Here is an 18901-nt window from a genome sequence, read left to right on the forward strand (position 1 = left end):
GTCCTGGGATCGAGCCCCACATCAGGCTCTCTGCTCAGCGGGAAGCCTGCTTCTTCCTCTCCCACTCCTCCTGCTTGTGTTCCCTCTCTCGCTGTCTCTCTCTGTCAAATAAATAAATAAAATCTTTAAAAAAAAAAAAAAAAGCACTTAGTTGCAGGGCTAAGGCAAGGAAAATAAAATGAACATGTCCTAGTGCCAGAAAGTGATGTTAAAAAAAGGGAGGAGGAAGAGGAAAAGCTAGAGGAGAGGGAGAGACAGGTAGGGAGAGAGAGAGAGCAACAGAGAAGAAAAGACAGGAAAAGATGGAGACACGTCAGAAAGACACAGAATCCAACCTAAAAGTGCAACCCATGGCCAAAGGGGGAGAAACTTTAACAGTTTGTTGTTGTTGTTGTTGTTGTTGTTGTTTGAGATAGACAGAGAGAGCGCACACAGGGGAGGGGAGAGGGAGAGGGAGAAACAGACTCTCCGCTGAGCAGGGAGCCCGATGCAGGCTCAGTTCTATGACCCCGGGATCATGACACGAGCCGAAGGCAGCTGCTTAACCGACTGAGCCACCCAAGTGCCTCAAGCTGGAGAAATTTTAGCAGCAAAATAAATAACAAAAGCAACTGAACAACACGTAAGACATATATGCATGAGTCTGTGCTGATATGAATGAGTAAACAAATAAATGAGGAAGAATGGACAAATCTTCCTTTCAGAATAATTACAAGTATCTATAAATACTGCCCCCTCCCCCGGAAGGTACAGCTTAATTCCCCTTTACTTGAGAGTAGGCTGAGCTTAGTGACCAGCTTCCCAAAAATACAGTACGGAAAGGGAAAAGTAGTGAATTTATAGTGGAGAACAACACGGATCTTAACTTTGTACCGACTTCTAACTGTGTAGCAGCAAGCAAGTGTGGAGATAAAACCACAAAGGAATTTTACTATCACTAATTCCAACAAGAAGTGCTGGAGACATTTAATGCAAACGTCAATAACACCTCACGGCTAACCTCAGGTTTGCTCTAATATAATTTTCATTAAATATAAGTAATACACATACTTAGTTCATTAAGTTAAATAGTATTACAAGATTTATAACAAAAAACCACAATCCTCCATCTCACACTTCCCTAGGCTCGAATCCCGCTACCCAAAGACAACCATTTCCAACTCTTCTAGGTATTTCTTCTAGTATTTACCATAACAGTTTTAAAATGATCTCCATATTACTATGTCTTGAATTTCAACTTCAGACATTAAATATTAGCTTTCTGCTATGGAAGATGTGGATTTCGCAATCTTACATCATGTCCCAGATAGAGTCATATAGCAAATTTTGGTATTTACCTTATTATGGCTCTGAAAATATTGCCGGGGCACCTGGCTGGCTCAGTCCATAAAGCATATGACTCTACATCTCAGGGTCATGAGTTCGAGCCCCACATTGGGTGTGGAGCCTACTTAAAATAAAAAATACCAAAAAATTACCAAAAAAAATGAAAATATTGTCTACTTCTGAGCCACATTATCTTTCTCTTTCTCTGCTTTTCAGTGTGCTTAGTTTTTTAATGTACCTATCCCTAAATCTTTCCCCACTCCCTTTCCAATAGAATTGAACTTCCCATATAATGACCATACACATCAGGCAATCTCTAAGTTCCACTTTTTTTAAAATTGGAGACAATCTATTGGAGTCCAGCCTGGGCCAACTGTTCTCTAGACCTGCTGCAAAGCCTGCTTTCCAGAGCTTTCCTACACCTAGCTCTCTGCTGTTGAATCTCTTGTTTCCCGAATCCCAGGTCTTCCTTCATTACCATTGAATTATTAATTTAATTATATTATTATTATTATTATTATTCCCTTATTTTGGTGGAAAACATCCTTCAGTAGCTTCCAGAGAAAGTATGCAAAGAAGTAAAACTTCTGAATTTGAGTAAAACTTACACATCTGAAAACCTTTATTCTACTCTTACACTTGATTTGTCTGGGTATAGAATTCAAGATTGAATACCATTTTGCATTAAAATTTGGAAGGTTTCCTTCTAGTAGATCAAGATAAATAATTGTATTATCTAAATCTTCCAAATTGTTATTGACTTTTTTTGGTCTACTTGTCCTATCAATTACTCAAAAAGATGTATTAAAATCTTCAACTATAGGGGCGCCTGGATGGCTCAGTTGGTTGAGGATCTGCCTTCAGCTCAGGTCATGATCCCAGGGTCTTGGGATCAAGCTCCACATTAAGCCCGAAGTTGGCCTCCCTGCTTCTCCCCCTCCGTCTGCCCCTCCCCCTGCTTATGCTCTCTCACTCTCATTCTCTCTCTCAAATAAATAAAATCTTAAAATAACAATCTTCAGTATCTGTGAATTTACGTTCTTCCTAAGTTTTGTCAATTCTTATGTATTATGAGGCCATATTATTTGTGGTATGTATCTTTTAGAACTGTCAAACTTCTCATGAATTTATCATTACAAACTATGTGACTCATAAGCCATGAATCCTTATCAAGTACCCTTTATTTTAAGAATGCTTTCTGCTTTAAAATCTATTGTTTAGTATTAATATAGCTTCACCAGCTTTCTTTTAATGTTTACATGCTACATCATTTTCCAGCGTTTTGTTCTCAACTTTTCTAAATTATTTTGTCTTAGATGTGTCTCATAAGTGGGGCACCTGGCTGGCTCAGTCAGTAGGGCATGTGACCCTTGATCTTAGGGTTGAGAGTTCAAGCCCCACCTTAGGTGTGAAGCCTACTTTAAAAAAAAAAAAATTTTTTTTAAAGGTATGTCTCATAAGCAATATTTAGTTAAAGTGTGGGTTTTTTTTAATCTAGTCTGACAATCCTTGATATTGACTGGCAATGTTAATCTATTTATATTTAAAGGAATTGTAGGGGCGCCTAGGTGGCTCAGATGATTAGGTGTCTGCTTGCAGCTCAGGTCATGATCTTAAGGTCCTGGGACCGAGCCCCACATCAGGCTCCCTGCTCAGTGGGGAGCCTGCTTCTCCATCTCCTTCTATTGCTCCCCGTGCTTGTGCTCTTGCTCTCTCTGTCAAATAAATAAATAAAATTTTTTAAAAAAATAAAATAAAAAAATAAAGGAATTGTAGAGCAGCACCAGATCCAAGACAGCAGCCAGCAGGAGGCTGATGAAGGAGCTTGAAGAAATCCGCAAATGTAGAATGAAACACTTGGGTGACATCCAGGTCGATGTAGCTAATGTATTAACTTGGCAAGGACTTACTGTTCCCCACAAGCCCCCATACAATAAGGGGGTCCTCATCATCAAAATCAACTTTCCAACAGAGTACCCATTCAAACCACCAAACATCATTTGAAACAAAGATCACTGGAACAATGATGAGGGGGCAGGTCTGTCCGGTAATTAGCACTAAAAACTGGAAGCCAGCACCCAAAACCGACCAAGTAATCCAGTCCCTTGCAGTTCTAGTGAACAACCCCCAGCCCGATCACCCACTTGCTGAAGAATAAGGACCATGAAAAATTCTGTAAGAACGCTGAAGAGTCTGCAAAGAAACACGGGGAGCGACCGACTCCAGCAAGTGTGCACAGGGACCCCCCCAAAGCAGTGCAGACACCCCGCAAAGCAGGACTCTGGAAAACTGACCTGCACCGCCACCTATTACAGTTACTCACTTTCTATTCTTTTTTTTTTTTCTACTCTTCTTAATCAAAAGTGGTCTAAGTAACCTGAAGAAAGGATTAAAAATTGAAGAGGTTCTAGTTCTGCTTTCTTTGTTTTAAAAATCACTCCTTCAATCTTCATTCTTTTAAAGAATGGTGTTTCTTTTCTTGTCCAAATTGATCCAAAATCTTCAATTTACATTTAGCCCTAAACCTTAAAAAAAAATAAAAGGAAAAAAAAAAAACCTTGCAGTTCCCTTTCTTCCCCCGCCCTTGCAAACTCCCACTTTCTTGCATTGGGTTTATCTTTCACCCATTCACTTCCCCAAGACCCTTCTCCTCCACAGAGAAGAGACAGCTCCTGGTGATTCTGGTGGCTTCTCCACTCCCGTGTGCACTGCCCCCTGTGGGAGTCGGTGCAAATTGTCTTTAACTCCTTCAAAAACAGATCAGATTATATCACTCCTCTGCTCAAAAATCCCCCATGGGCTTGGGACCTCAGAGTAAAAGCCAAAGTCCTTAAAGCTGCCTACAAGGGCATCCTTGGATCCATGGGATCCATGGGATCCAATCCCCAACTACCTCTCTAATCTAAACTTCATTAATTGTCCACTCACTCACTCTGATCCAGCCATATTAACTCCTCAAGTTTCCTTGAACAAGGAATTTGCTTAGAATGTTCTTTTTCTAGATATGAGTTTATATGATGCATTCCTTCACTTCATTTAGGCCACTGCTCCAATGGCCCCCCATCTATGGGGCCTTACTTAACCCCCCCTTTCCCACCGATGGTTTTCAAAGAATACTTTAGTTTTCTGAACTTATCATAATGGTCAAGAAACCTGGATACCTGAATGACTGCATGAGCAAAGCCCCCCGAACACAACTTAGACTGTGACATAAGAAAAAAATAAACCTCTAGTGTATAAAGTCAATGAGATTTTGGAGTTGTTTATTATGGCAATTTTCTATTTTAAAAAGTTGAGGTAATTTATTAGTGTTAAGGATTGAGTCCTGGCACCAGACTTGTGATTTTGGACAAGACTCTAGGCCTCAGCTTCATCACTGAAATAAAAAGAATTAGTATACCACGTTAATTTTTATGAAGATCAAATGAGGTAATGCATGTAAAGTTTTGACCACACGGTAAGATTCAATAAATAGAAGCTATTATTAGTTAAGGTAGAGATTCTTGAAATCAAGGAAGTACATGTGTGATCGTTAATATACATATCAATTTGACTGGGCTAAGGGATGCCCAGATAGTTGGTAAAACATTATTTCTGGGTGTGTCTGTGAGGGTATCTCAGGAACGGAAGAGCATTTGAATCAGTGGTCTGAGTAAAGATCACCCTCACCAGTGTGGATTAGCATCATCCAATCTGCTGAGAGCCTGAATAGAACAAAAAGGAGGAAAGGCAAATTTTCTCTCTCTCTCTCTTTGCTTGAGCTAAGCCGTCTGTCTTCTGCCCTCAGATATTGGCACTGCTGGTTCGACTTTCTCAGACCAAGATTTACACCATGGCCCCTCCCTACCCCATACTCAGGCCTTCGGATTTAGACTGAATTACACCACTGGCTTTCCTGGATCTCCATTTGCAGAGAGTGGATCATGGGACTCCTCAGCCTCCATAACTTCATGAGTCAATTCCTATAATAAATCTCTTCATATATATCAATATCGATAGATATAGATATCCTATTGATTCTATTTCTCTGGAGAACCCTGACTTACACAACATGTAAACCGGCATTTGATAGCAAACACATCTGCTAAATTGAAAATACAGAACTGGGGAGAACCCGGGGGTATGGTACTTAAGGAGATAAGGGAAAATATGAAAAAGCATTTGCCTTGAATTTGATGAGGACATATCTAGAGACGGGAAAGGATTTTCAGCAGAAAGTTGGACGGTATCAATTTAAAGGGCATTTAGTCAGCAAAGTCATCTGCCTTTCTATAGAGCAAAACAAAAGGCTGACTTTTTTAAAAACATGTATACAGTTTAAATGTTGCACAATCCATTCTCTAAAATTTTATATAATATTGACACAATTTTTGCATTTCAGGAAACATATGTATTATCAAAGCCTTCTCAACACTTTCTGCCCTTGAAGCTACCATCCAAACTCTCATCCCTCCCTTAACCTAAACACTCTTGAAAAATTGACAGCTTGTTATTTTATTTTATCACCTCCCATTCACTCCTAAACACCCTTATAATTTGGCTTCTTCTCCCAGGATTCTAGTGTATTGTTCTTGCAGGATTAACAATAACCTCTTAATTGTTTAATTTAATGGCTTATTTTTCCAGCCCACATCCTATTTGGATCAATAATGAACCTAATGAACATCTGTTTGAATTATTTCTTTTTTGTTAAGATTTTTTTTTTTTAAGATTTTATTTATTTATTTGACAGAGAGAGAGAGAGCACAAGCAGGGGGAGCAGCAGGCAGAGGGAGAAGCAGGCTCCCAGCTGAGCAGGGAGCCTGATGTGGGGCTCAATCCCAGGACCCTGGGATCATGACCTGAGCTGAAGGCAGATGCTTAACTGACTGAACTTCCCAGGCGCCCCATTTATTTATTTTAGAGAGAGAGAGAGCACGAATTGGGGAGGAGGGGAGAGCAGAGGGAAGAGGAACAAGCAGATTCCACACTGAGCATGGGGCTCGACCCCATGACTCTGATTATCATGACCTGAGCCGAAATCAACAGTCACATGTTTAACAGAGTGAGCCACTGAGGCACCCGTTTGAATTACTTCTGCATTATAGACATCATGCTAGTATTGGAAGCGCATAGGAAAAAAGACACAGTAGTGCTATCAAGGGTGATCGCAGACTCATACTTGAGGGGAGAAGGAGGTCAGCTAAAGAACTATATTATATTGGGGAGACTGGGTGGCTCAGTCAGTAGGGCATCTGCCTTTGGCTCAGGTCATGATCACAGGGTCCTGGGATCAAGCCCCGCATTGGGCTCCCTGCTCAACGGGGAGCCTGCTTCTCCCTCTCCCTCTGCTGCTCCCCCTGCTTGTGCTCTCTCTCCCTCTCTGTCAAATAAATAGATAAAACCTTTAAAAAATAAAAATAAAGGAGTTACCTTATATTGCTTGGCATGGAGTAGATACAACACTTATTTTGCTGAATGAATGAATGAATGGGTGGATGCATGCATGCATGCATATTTAGATGAATAAATACAATCTAATAAATGTTAAAATCAAAAGAGTATAAAAGGGGCTATGAAACTACAAGGTCAAAAATGTCCTCTGCATAGTATCTGACACTGATCGTTTCATCTTCCCCTTGAAATTGTCTCTTCCCTTAGCCCCCAATATTGAACTTATTTTCATTTTTCATTTTTCCCAGATCCCAGAATGGCTCAAGCTAGGCAATTTGAAATCATCTCAATACCTCTTTCTCCTTTCTTTTGGTCACTCAATGCATGTGCTAAATCCTTCTTTGATCCACCCCTCCACTCTACCCCACTGCTTCTGCTTTGTTTAGACTGTTTTCTCCCATTATTTTACTATAATTAATGAACTGCTGTCAGGATATGCTCTGGTTAAATGCAATTCTCTACCTGCAGTTAATTATCTTCCTAAAACGGATTTGACCAGGGCATTTCCCTGCTTAAAATCTCTGATGATTTCCTATTAATAACAGGATAGAGACTGAGCTTGTAAATCTGGCATATAAAGCCCTCTGTGTGGCCTCAATTTACTTTCCAAGCTTCATCTTCTACCTCATGCTTTATCCACACAGGCCTCTGCACTGTTCTTTGAACACACCATGTTGGTTGTGTCTCAATTCCTCTGCCAAATCGATCCTACTGTCTAAAATGTCTTTTACCTCCATCCTCTGCCTAGGGGGGAAAAAAAAACTCATCATATTTCAAAAGTCAACTTAATTATGATCTCCTCTGTTAAGACTTCCCTAGCACCCCACCACCACCATGGAGCTAGCCCACCCCTAATCTGTGCTTCATAGCACTTCTATCCATTCCTTAAATTGATCTGTAACTACTGGGTTCCATATGAACTACCTCCTTCCCCAGGAGCTGTTGGCCACCCATGTGTCTTATTAATCCTTATGCTCCTGGTACCTATCAAAGTATCTGTAGAGGCCACTTTTAGGCAAACAGGCTTGAGCGATGGAACGTAGAAAGGGCCCACAGTGACCCTCTGGCGGAATACAGGCAGGCCCACCAGACGACCCACCTCAAAATATCCATAGGCCCTAACTAGCCAATGGGCTACTTACAACTAGGCACAGTTCCCAAAAAAGGGAAGATTCCATATGTCACCATACTTCCTCATCTTTCCCCTTTAAAAACAGCCCCCACGCACTGCCTCGCGGCCGTGTCTCTCCTCTGCTACCCTGCCCGCTGCCCCCTTGTGGTGTATTTTATAAACTTCTATCCCCTTTGTTCTGCCTCCGGACGCCACCAGCTTCCACCAGATCGTTGCCCCACATTTGGGGGCCCCATCCGATCGAGACACCCCATTTAGGCACCACAGTATCTACATCAATAAATATTTCTTTAATGGGTAGCTATTCCGTCACCTCAGTATAGGTTCCACAAATTCTTTTTTTTTTTTAACTTAGAAAAGATTCCCCATTTGTATTCTTTTTTAATTTTGACTCATATAACAAAGCAAAAATAACTGCATTTTAATACAGAATACAACGAAGTGAGCACAGAAAGCAGCCCTGAGCCAGAGAATTTGGGAAATGTTAGGATGTGAGGATTAACATATTTAGTTCAGTCTCTGCCCTGAGAAATGGTAGCTGGAGAGCAGCTTCCTGTCAGTTCTGAGTATCATTGTCCACATGGCAGAGCAGAGGGTATGTGGAAGGGAAATGTCTGGAGTACTCAGGTCTGAGAATAACATTGCATGTGAAGACTGTATCACTTTCATGGACTCCATTTGTATTTCTATTTAATCCTTATAATAACATTGCTGGGGGAGGCACCAGCATCAGTGTTCCTATATTATAGTCAGAAAACAGAGATTAAAAGAGATTAAAAACTTGACAGAAGTTATACAACCATAATGGTAGAACTGGGAATTCAACCCAGGTCCTCCAACCCCTGAGCCTTTGCTCTCCATCACGTAGTCTCATGAAAAAGAGTTCCAGGTAGGACTAGTATTATACCCGATATAAAATTGACATAATATAACCTGAAACATATTTAATGACTTAATGTCTTTAATCTCTCCATAATAATTTACAACTTTGAAGGAACTTTCATGAATTACATCTCAGACTCCACTAGAAGTTTATGAGGTAAGCAAGGCAGATTTATTTCCATTTTAGAGATGAGGACATTTAAGCTCAGATCAGTGTAATGACTTCCCCAAGGTCACAAGACACTCTAATACAAGTTTCATAAATCCTTGGATTTATAATAATAAATCCTTTGGATTATGCTGCATGGTATTTTTTATAATTGATAAGCAATTAATATATCATAATTACAAGATCTACCTATATGTAAATTATGCCAATTATGTATTTTATATGATAATACATAGTAGATGCTTAGCACAAGGCCTAACACATAATAGACAATAAATCTTAAATATTATTTTATAGAGCCAAATCTTTTCCTGATTCCGTTTCTTATTACGTCTGTAATCACTTTTGTTGTGGAGAATTATTTTCATTCTTGGGAATGTAGGCACAGGACTCAGATTCCCAGCTTTAACATCATAATGCATTTTCTATCCGAAGGATCCTCAGAGTTTCGGGAACAAATAAATAAATAAAATAAAATAAAAGCAAAAGGGTGGGTTTTTTCCTCTCCATCCTGTGGTGTCACCCTGCCTTCAGGACATGAATACCAAATGCTCTAGATCTGGGGCCTGCAAATTCTGTCAAGCACCAGATAGTAAATATTTTAGGCTTTGTGAGTTGCGGGGTGGGGCGGGGATGTTCTCTGTTGAACTACTCAACTCTGCCGTTGCCACACAAAAATAGCCATAGATAATATATAAACAAATGGGCGTGGCTGTGTTCTTATAAAACTTTATTTTCAAAAAATGACAACTGGACAAATCTGGCCCACAGGCCCTTCCAGGCCCCTGCTCTATGTAACTGAATTGGGGAACTGCAAAGAATCCAGTGAAATGCTGGGAGTGCAGTGGTAGACGGCACAAGAGGGAAACATATTTCAACAGTTGCCTCTCCACACCTACGTCTCACGATGTGAGATTCCTCCTGTGACTTATCCCTCTTCCCCACCCCCTATTTTCACCTGAGAAGTATTTGAGCCACACTGTCAGTGATTCCATGCCTTTCATAGTAGCTCTGGTTGTTTTTAAGACTGCATAACTCAAGACAGTAAAAAGGACAGACCAAAGAGCTTACGTCCATAATCCCCATGGCCTCCAGGTGTCCTAAGAAACAGTTCAAGTCCAAAGGACAGATCAGACCTGAAATGGTGGTGGGAATAGAGGACAGAAGCATACAGTATCCCACTCAAAGAAGCGAAAGACCCACAGAAGCACTGAGGATAAACACTGAAGACTCTGTTGCTGACAAATGATCCTGAGCACCTTCATCTAAACACTGACGGGTAAAAGATCTAACTGAGGTTATCTGTGTGGACACGATGTACATCTTAGTGGAATTACTGTACCCATATGCTGGGTTAGAAACAGAACTGAGAGTACGTGAGACCCAAGCACGTGAGACACTGTACGGGAAGAAGAGTAGATGATTCAAAATATAAGGATGGTAAGAGAACACATAAAATTCTGGATGTATCTAACTGAGGTGAAGGTAGGTCCCCCACTACCATTTTGGCTTTCCTTGGAGAGCTCTGAGAAACAAGATTGAAATTTCTGGCTGGAGTAGTGGAAATGTACCCTCCTAGAAATATTTGGGACCAGAAAATTTCATTTGTCAGATTGAATATATTTAAGTAATTCTATCTTTATTTCAAAGATCAGCAATTCTCATAGATTATAACTTACCATGATTATAACTATTTATCCTAACAGGCAATTCTTCTCTCCAGAAACTATTCGTTTAAATGAATAAATATTTGCCTCAATCCTTTGAGTATTTCCTAGACAATGTTAGGAATGATAAATTATTTACAATGGAATGATAAATATAGGGTGAAAAGGAATAAGAATCTAAAGACATAAAAGTAGTATTACAGAATAGGACCTCGACCCAAAAAATGGAATGTTGGTCAGTATTTAGCATTAAGCAAATTTACAAGTATATTCTAATACACACATACATACATATATATATACATATATATATGCTAATCCCATCAGACTGAAAAGAAACAAAAAACAAAATTCCTGAAATAAAGGGTTTTTAATTCATACACATAAGAATCAGTTTATTCTTGAATAAAGGAGTATTTTATATATTCAATACTTAGTCATCAAGTATTTATATTTGCATACCACTATTGCAAATACAGCAATATTTTTGTCGCTGTAACATAGTAATTGCAATTTTTCCCATGGTATACCTTGTAGCTTAAACTACTCTTTTTTTTTACTTAAATGTTTTCTTTTACTCTATTTTTTAATTCTCATTTTTACTTTTTCAATCGTGATAAAGTATACACAAAATAAAATTTACCATTTTAACCAGGTTTAAGTGCACGGTGCGGTAACGTTTATGTTGTTGTGCAACATCACCACCATCCATCTCCAAAACTTTTCATCTTACCAGACTGAAACTTTGCATCTCCCCACTATCCCCTCCCCCCAGGCCCCAGGAACGACCCTTCTACTTCTGTCTCTATGAATCTGACTACTCTAAATGGGATCATAAGTATTTGTCCTTTTGTGTCTGGCTTATTTCACATAGCTAAACATCTTCAAGGTTCATCCACGTTGTGGCATGTGTCAGAATTTCCTTCCCTTTTAAGCCGAATAATATCCCATTGTATGCATGTACCATATTTTTGTTTTGTTTTGTTTTTGCATATACCATATTTTATTTATCCATTCATCCATTCATTAATGGACACTTGGGTTGCTTCCAACTTACGGTCATCTTGAATAATGCTGCTATGAACATATATGTGAAAAATCTGTTCAAGTCCCTGGTTTCAATTCTTTTGCATATATACCCAGGAGTGGAATTGCTGGCTCATATGGTAATTCTGTTTAAATCTCTGAGGAACCTCCATTGTGGCTTACATTAGTATACATACCCACCAACAGTGCACAAGGGTTCCAATTTCCCCCTATCCTCACCAACACTTATCTTTTGTGGGGTTTTCTTTTTCATAGTAGCCACCCTAATAGGTATGAGGTGGTATCTCATTTTGGTATTGATTTGAATTTCCCTGATGATTAGTACTGTTGAGCATCTTTCCATGTGCTCATTGGCATCTGTAAATCCTCTTTGGAGAAATGCCTATTCAGGTCCTTTGCCCATTTTTTAATTGGCCTGTTTGTTAGACTACTTTTTCTTATACCCAAATATGTTTGCCAAATTTTTTGACTTTGGTATTTTTTCACTTGATAAACTTTTGTGGGTTTTACATTCTTTACAAATCAGAATCACTGATTCCACAATCTGATATTCCATCAACATCTCTGATCTTTCAGGATTGCGTGACTATTACTTACTCTACATACTTTTAAGCTCTGTGATTAAAAATACTGTAGTTCAAGTAAAGGATTGAAAGTTGTAGTACTGCACTAATGCTGGCTTAGAAGACCATCCAAAGAATGGAAAAAATATCATTAGCACTCATGAAATAAATGCTATCTAAATTTTATCTAACATTTATTTTTTGCATCCTTTTAAGTGTAACATTTCTTCTTATCTAGCATTACTTCTTTAAATTTATGGATTTATTTCCCAGGCCTATTACCATAAAGGGAAACAATTCAGTTCGATGACAGGGTTTTGGGATGATGGCTAAGTCTTGACATGTGTTATCTGGCACGATCCATGAATCATTCAAATTGTGAAGATTTTGCTAGGCCCAGCCTATCTCTTTGCTTCTGGAATTGCAAAGCATTGAGAATACAGCTCAACCTCCTTCTCAAATCTTGAATTCCTCTTTTATTGATCAATAGTATATGAAAAATAAAAGTAACTGGGGACTGGAGTAGATCAAATATACGTTTATGTAAAAAATTGTGCCATGAGATAGTACTCACTGCATATTCATAAATACACCCAGCAGAACTCTTTTAAGAAGAGCAATTTTGTCTCTTTCAACATAATGGAAGTCATTTTGTTCATGTTCCAGTCCAGTAGATTTTCTTAATTTCACAGTTTCATAAAGAGTTCCCAAGGGAAACTATCATAATGTTCCTTATATCCAGTAACAACTCAGTATCAGCTTTAAAGCAGTATTTGCTATTGGGAAAATATCTTTATTTAGAAATTATGTATATGGAAAACCTTGACCTTTGCACTTGTGTTTAAATATTTGAAAATGCATATGAAATCAGTCAAAACACTTTTATCATTAAATATTATCCTTTCATACTTAAAAATTTTGAAGACAGATATCTCAGGTTTGTTCTACTTAGTATTATTCATTACCACCCAAAAAACATATTTAACAAAATTTGAGTTAAAGAATGTTCAAATGGAACTCTCTTGTCTCAGTTCATCTGAGGCTTCAAACCCAAAAAGAATGCCCTAAGTGCCAGAACACCAGTATGGGCGATGCTAAAATAGTATGAAACCAGTTTTGCTGCCCTTAGCCTGTCATCCATTTGAGGGTATGCAAGAGAAGGTAGAGAGGCAATTAAGACCTTTAGCAAGGGTTTTCTTAGAAAGAATTGCCAGCATGCTATGCATTTCACCCTGCCATAGGGGAGGGCAAACTGCCTCCCCCTTACTTCAAGCCACTTGAGGGAGACTTCAAAAAAAAGCATTGAGGGGCGCCTGGGTGGCTCAGTCGGTAAGCGTCTGCCATTGGCTCAGGTCATGATCCCAGGGTCCTGGGATAGAGCCCCACATCAGGCTCCCTGCTCCGCAGGAAGCCTGCTTCTCCCTCTCCCACTCCCCCTGCTTGTGCTCTCTCTCTCTCTCTTTCTCTCGCTGTGTCTCTCTGTCAAATAAATAAAAATAAAATCTTAAAAAAAAAAAGCATCTGAGGTCTTGGCCTGCGTTCTGAGAACTTGAAATTACCTAAGGACTTGACTTGTTGCCTAAAAACATACCAAAAGCAAGAGGTTATGGTTTCATCAGTTAAACGCAGCGAAAGTAACAGGTTTGGAAGTAAATTGCACTCCCACCCATGATGAAGAAGAGAAAGAGGCAGTATGCCCAATGAGCCAAGCAGACCATCAGAAGAGCAGAACTACTCACTTAAAAGGAATTCTACCCATAGGGACTGCCTATAGGATCATGTGACCTAAATAGTCTGTGTACAGAGGACCACAAAAAGACAGGGGCTGATGGGGAAGAACTGCAGTCTGAGGTCTCAGGATCCTACAAAGCTCCCCACAAGACAAAGAGCCACCAACTGAGCTTCAGGCACACAGAAGTCTCCAATGCAGGGCTCCAACTACACCAGTCAACTGAAGGCTTTTTGTGTACCCATTAACTCACTTCCCTTTCCCTAAGAGAGCCTGACTCTGAAGGAATTATACACAGCAGCTAGCAATAGGGAAGAGAAGAATCATGGAAGAATGAAGAAACTATCACGTTCCAACACACACACACTCTCTCTCTCTCTCTCTTTCTCTCTCTCCCCCCACCCCACCTCTCTCTCTCTCCCCAGGTGCCCAAAAAGGCAAGCCCAAGTTACGGAAAGGAAAAAGTCAAAAACTGCACAAGGGTCTGTAGTTATGGTTTTAGATTGGGCTGGATTTTTTAATACTTTAAATGAAACAAGCAGGAAAAAAATCTATAGGACTTGCCTGGGATTTCATCCATGAGCAATGAAAATGAGTCAAGAGTGCAGGTTGCAGAGGTAGGGTGGGAGAGAATAAAGTTTCTGCTTCTACTCCACTGAGTCCAACTTGTACAACACATCTGTTATATGTGTAAGGGTAAAAAGAAGTATTTAAAGATAAAAAGTTTATTCCCTTCGGGGATAAAATAAAGGCATAAAGTCACTTTCTGGAGTCAGTCCATGTCTACAGACAAAATATAATCTCAGTCCCTAGCTTTATGGGCTGTGTTTTGAAACCTTGTATTTATGTGCTAAGTTTCTCTTCCCCTACAGAGATGGTGTCACTATTTGTTTAAATAATGAGTTTGGTATGAAATGGTAAATATGTCAAACCACACTTTTGCTGGGGATCATTGACTATAAAGTTGGACAGATGGCCACAATACTCTGAATTTCTGGAGAAGAAACATTTCCTGAGAGAACAGGGTGCAACCAAGACATTCATAATTTAGACCTGTAGTTTCCAATTATTTTGATTGTAAGGACCCTTTTAATGTCATATCCATACTGATTATTTATTCAATCTAGAAATGATGCTTACTGCCATGTGAATGTCATGTGAACTAAACTGGACTACAATTTTTAGAGGTTAAACAACAACAACAACAAAAAAAAAAACTTGCTCGTTATTATTCCATTTGACTCAACTTTGAATCTTTCTCTTCCTTCCTTCTCTTCTTTCTTCCATCCCCCTCTCCCTCCATCCATTCCTCCCGCCTTTCCTTCCTTCCTTCTTTTTCTCCCCTTCAACATGTTTATGGATTTACAGTGCAAGCAGGCTTCTAGTTATTCTTCTTTAAGAGATGCGGTTATGTGGTGAATATGCAGAAAATGATGAGAATATATATACACACACACAGACTAACTCACTCCCTAAGAATCCAAGTGCAGCAGTGTTTTGTTTGTATTGTCGTTGCCATGATATGAATGTTGGATGCAGTCGCTGGATGATTTGCCACAGCCATTTGGGCTCACCGTTCTCTGTACTGACACTATGGAGGTATGGTGATTTCCTCAGTAATCTAAAAAAATTTTATCTTAATCACTACTCTCTGGAACATGAACTTTCTTTCAAGGTCCAATTTTTTTTTTTACCTTTTTAAACAGTTTTATGAAAATATAATTTATACAGCATTAAATACACCCATTGAAAGTCCATAAATCAACATATAGAGTTTTACAAACATCACCACAATCTAAAAAGTTTCCTTGTGCTTCTTTGCAGTTAATCCCCCAAGCCCATCTCCAGCCTTAGGCAACCACTGATCTGCTTTACAGCTTATAAATTTGTCTTTTCTTAGACATTTCATATAAATGGAATCAGACAATACCTATTTGCATCTGGCCTTTTTCATGCACCTTGATGTTTTTGAGGTTCATCCATACAGTAGTATGAATCAGTACTACACTCCTTCTGATGGCCAAGTGGATCATGCTCTTGTCATCATATATCTAAAGTCATAGCCAAAGCCAAAGGTCATGCAGCTCTTCTCATATGTCCTTCTTTTGTGCGCTAATACAGTTAGCATAGATTTTGAAAGTTGACTGGCCTACATTCCTGGGATGAATCCCACTCGATTGTGATGTATTATCACTTTATATACTGCTGGATTCAATTTGTTCATAGTTTGTTGAGTATTTTTACTTCCATGTTCATGAGGGATATTGGTCTTTGGTTTTCCTTAATTGAAATGTCTTCGGTTTGGAATCAGGGCAATGCTGGCCTCATAAAAGGAGTTTGGAAGTATTCCCTCCTTTTCTATTTTCTGGAAGAGACTGTGTAGAATTGGTAGTATTTCTTACTCAATGTTTGGTAAGATTCACCAGTGAAACCATCTGGGCCTGAAGTTTTTTCCAAAGGGTGTTTAACTAAAAATTTAATTTCTCTAACAGATATAGCACAATTCACGTTATTTCTTCTTGAGTGAGTTTTGGTACTTTGTGTCCTCTAAGGATTTATTCTGTTCTATTTCATTTCAGTTTTTGAATTCATGGGCATAGAGTTATTTGTAATATTCTGTTGATATCCTTTTAATGTCTTTGTTGTTAGAAGTGATGGCCCTTCTTTCATTCCTGATATTGATTAACTTTGTATCTTCTCTCTTTTTATCTTGGTCAGTATGACTAGAAGTTTGTCAGTTTTGGTTTTTTTTTTTTTTTTTTAGTATAGTTGACACACAACATTACATTAGCTTCAGGTGCACAACATAGTGATTCAACTTCTCTATACATTATGTTACGCTCACAAATGTAGTTACCTTCTATCCCCATGCAATGCTATTACAATATTGTTGATTATATTCCCTGTGTCATGCCTTTTATTCCCATGACGTATTCATTCCATATCTGGAAGCCTGTACCTCCCACTCCCCTTCACCTATTTTGCCCACCCACTCTCCACCCCCCGCAAGTATCAGTTTGTTCTATTTCTAGGTCTGATTCTGCTTTTTGTTTATTTATTCATTTGTTTTGTTTCTTAGTTTCCACATATGAGTGAAATCATATGGTATTTGTCATTTTCTGACTTCTTTCACTTAGCATAATGCTCTAGGTCCACTCATGATATCACAAATGGCAGACCTCATCCTTTTTTACGGCTGCATAATTCTATGTTCAATGTTTATAATGAAGTTCTTCTGTGAGTTAATCAGTATTTGATTCCTACCTATTTTAAAGATTATTTTTAATGTAATCTGGATCATATCCCTCTCCTGCTCAAATCCTTCCCAGTATGCCATAGCATTTGCACCCCTATACAGTGTCTTCTCAAGCATTCTGATTGTTTTTTGGTATTTCAGGCACAATGGCTTTCTCTTAGGCTTTTAAAGGAATTTAGATCCTTCCTACCTCAGGACCTTTGCACATGGGGTTCTTGCTGCCTGAAATGCTCCTCCATTTGATCTTTGAATGGCTGGTTCCTTCTCATATTTTAGGTCTATCAAATGATAACTCCCCAGAAAGGCCTTTTCTGACCATCCCATTCACACTATGCATCCCCTCCTCCATCTCCGTCACAGTACGTTGATTCTTTCGTAACAACACAATTTATTAGTACATGCCATACGATTTTTTTAACTTCTTTATAAAATGTCTCTAACACTAGGCTGTAAGCTCCTAAAGGCAGAAATGATGTCTGCATTGTTCATCCTGTACATTCAACAAAGCCAGGAAATACAGAAGCTCAAGAAATATGCATTGGAGTGGGAGAAGGGAGGCAGAGGAAGGAAGGGAGGGAGGGAGGGTGGGAGGGAGTTATTTGGGTATTTCTGGATCTTTTGTTATATTGAACATAAAAGGGTATACAGAATAATATAACAAATATGCATGCATATTTGGCAAATATAGTTGAAGTCCTGTGTATGTCCCTTCCCTGTCCCATATCCCTCCCTCCCCACTTCCCAGGGGTAATCATTCTCTTAAATTTAGTATTTTTCACTACCATGTATGTCTTTATATTTTAACCACACTTAAGTGAATTACTAAAAAATATATACAATTTTTATTATCTTAACTCTACATAAATAGTGTCATCCTGCATATCAGCTTTTATAACTTGCTTTCTTCACTGAATTTTATGTTTGGAAAATTCATCTAGTTGATTTCATACTCTTTCCACTGCTTCATGGTATCCCATTCATTATATTACACATCTAACCATTTTCCTACTGAAATATACTTCATGTCATATTTTCACCTTTTTGCTATTACAAACAATGCTGCTATGAATATTCTTCATGTCCCCTCATGCATATGTTCGAGACTTTCTATAGGAACGTACTTGAAAGTGAAACTAGAGATCGTAGGGTAGATTCGTGTACAATCTCAAAAGAGCTTGCCAAATTGCTCCCAACATGGATATCATTTTCCAACATGGGTATCAGTCCTCCAGCAATGTTCACGGATTCCTTTGCTTCATCCACACTTGGTAGTGTCAGACTTTAAATGTCTGTCAATCTCTTAGGTGTGAAGCGGAATATTATTCTTGTTTTAATTTGCATTTTTCTTTTTTTATTTAAATTTTCGTTAGTTAACATACAGTGTAATTTGCACTTTTCTAAAAACTACTGAGCCTGAGTAACTTTTTACGGCCATTCAGGTTTCCTTTTCTGGAGCTTGCCCATTTGTCCATTGAATTGTTTCTCTTTTTTTCTATTTGATTTAAAGGAATTTTTAATATATTCTGGTTATTAATCCTTTGTCAGTTATCTTCCAAGGATCTGTGACTCAGCTCCTTGACTTTTTATGGTGGCTTTTGATGCACAAAAGTTTTTCATTTTAATAAGTAGTCGAGTTTATCAATCTCTTCCTTTGTAGTTTATACTTTTCGTATGCTGCCTACAAAATTCTTCCCTGC

At 38.7% G+C, this 18901-nt stretch overlaps 1 protein-coding gene and 1 pseudogene across 14 annotated transcripts in view; one reads left to right on the plus strand and one right to left on the minus strand.

Moving 5' to 3' along the window:
• Nucleotides 1–18901, minus strand: part of SUGCT (succinyl-CoA:glutarate-CoA transferase) — a 773157-nt gene that overhangs the window by 703765 nt on the left and 50491 nt on the right. The window lies entirely within an intron of this gene.
• Nucleotides 2485–5790, plus strand: LOC118521258 (ubiquitin-conjugating enzyme E2 L3 pseudogene; annotated as a pseudogene).

This window comes from Halichoerus grypus, chromosome 12, assembly GCF_964656455.1.
Source record: "Halichoerus grypus chromosome 12, mHalGry1.hap1.1, whole genome shotgun sequence".
NCBI lineage: Eukaryota > Metazoa > Chordata > Mammalia > Carnivora > Phocidae > Halichoerus > Halichoerus grypus.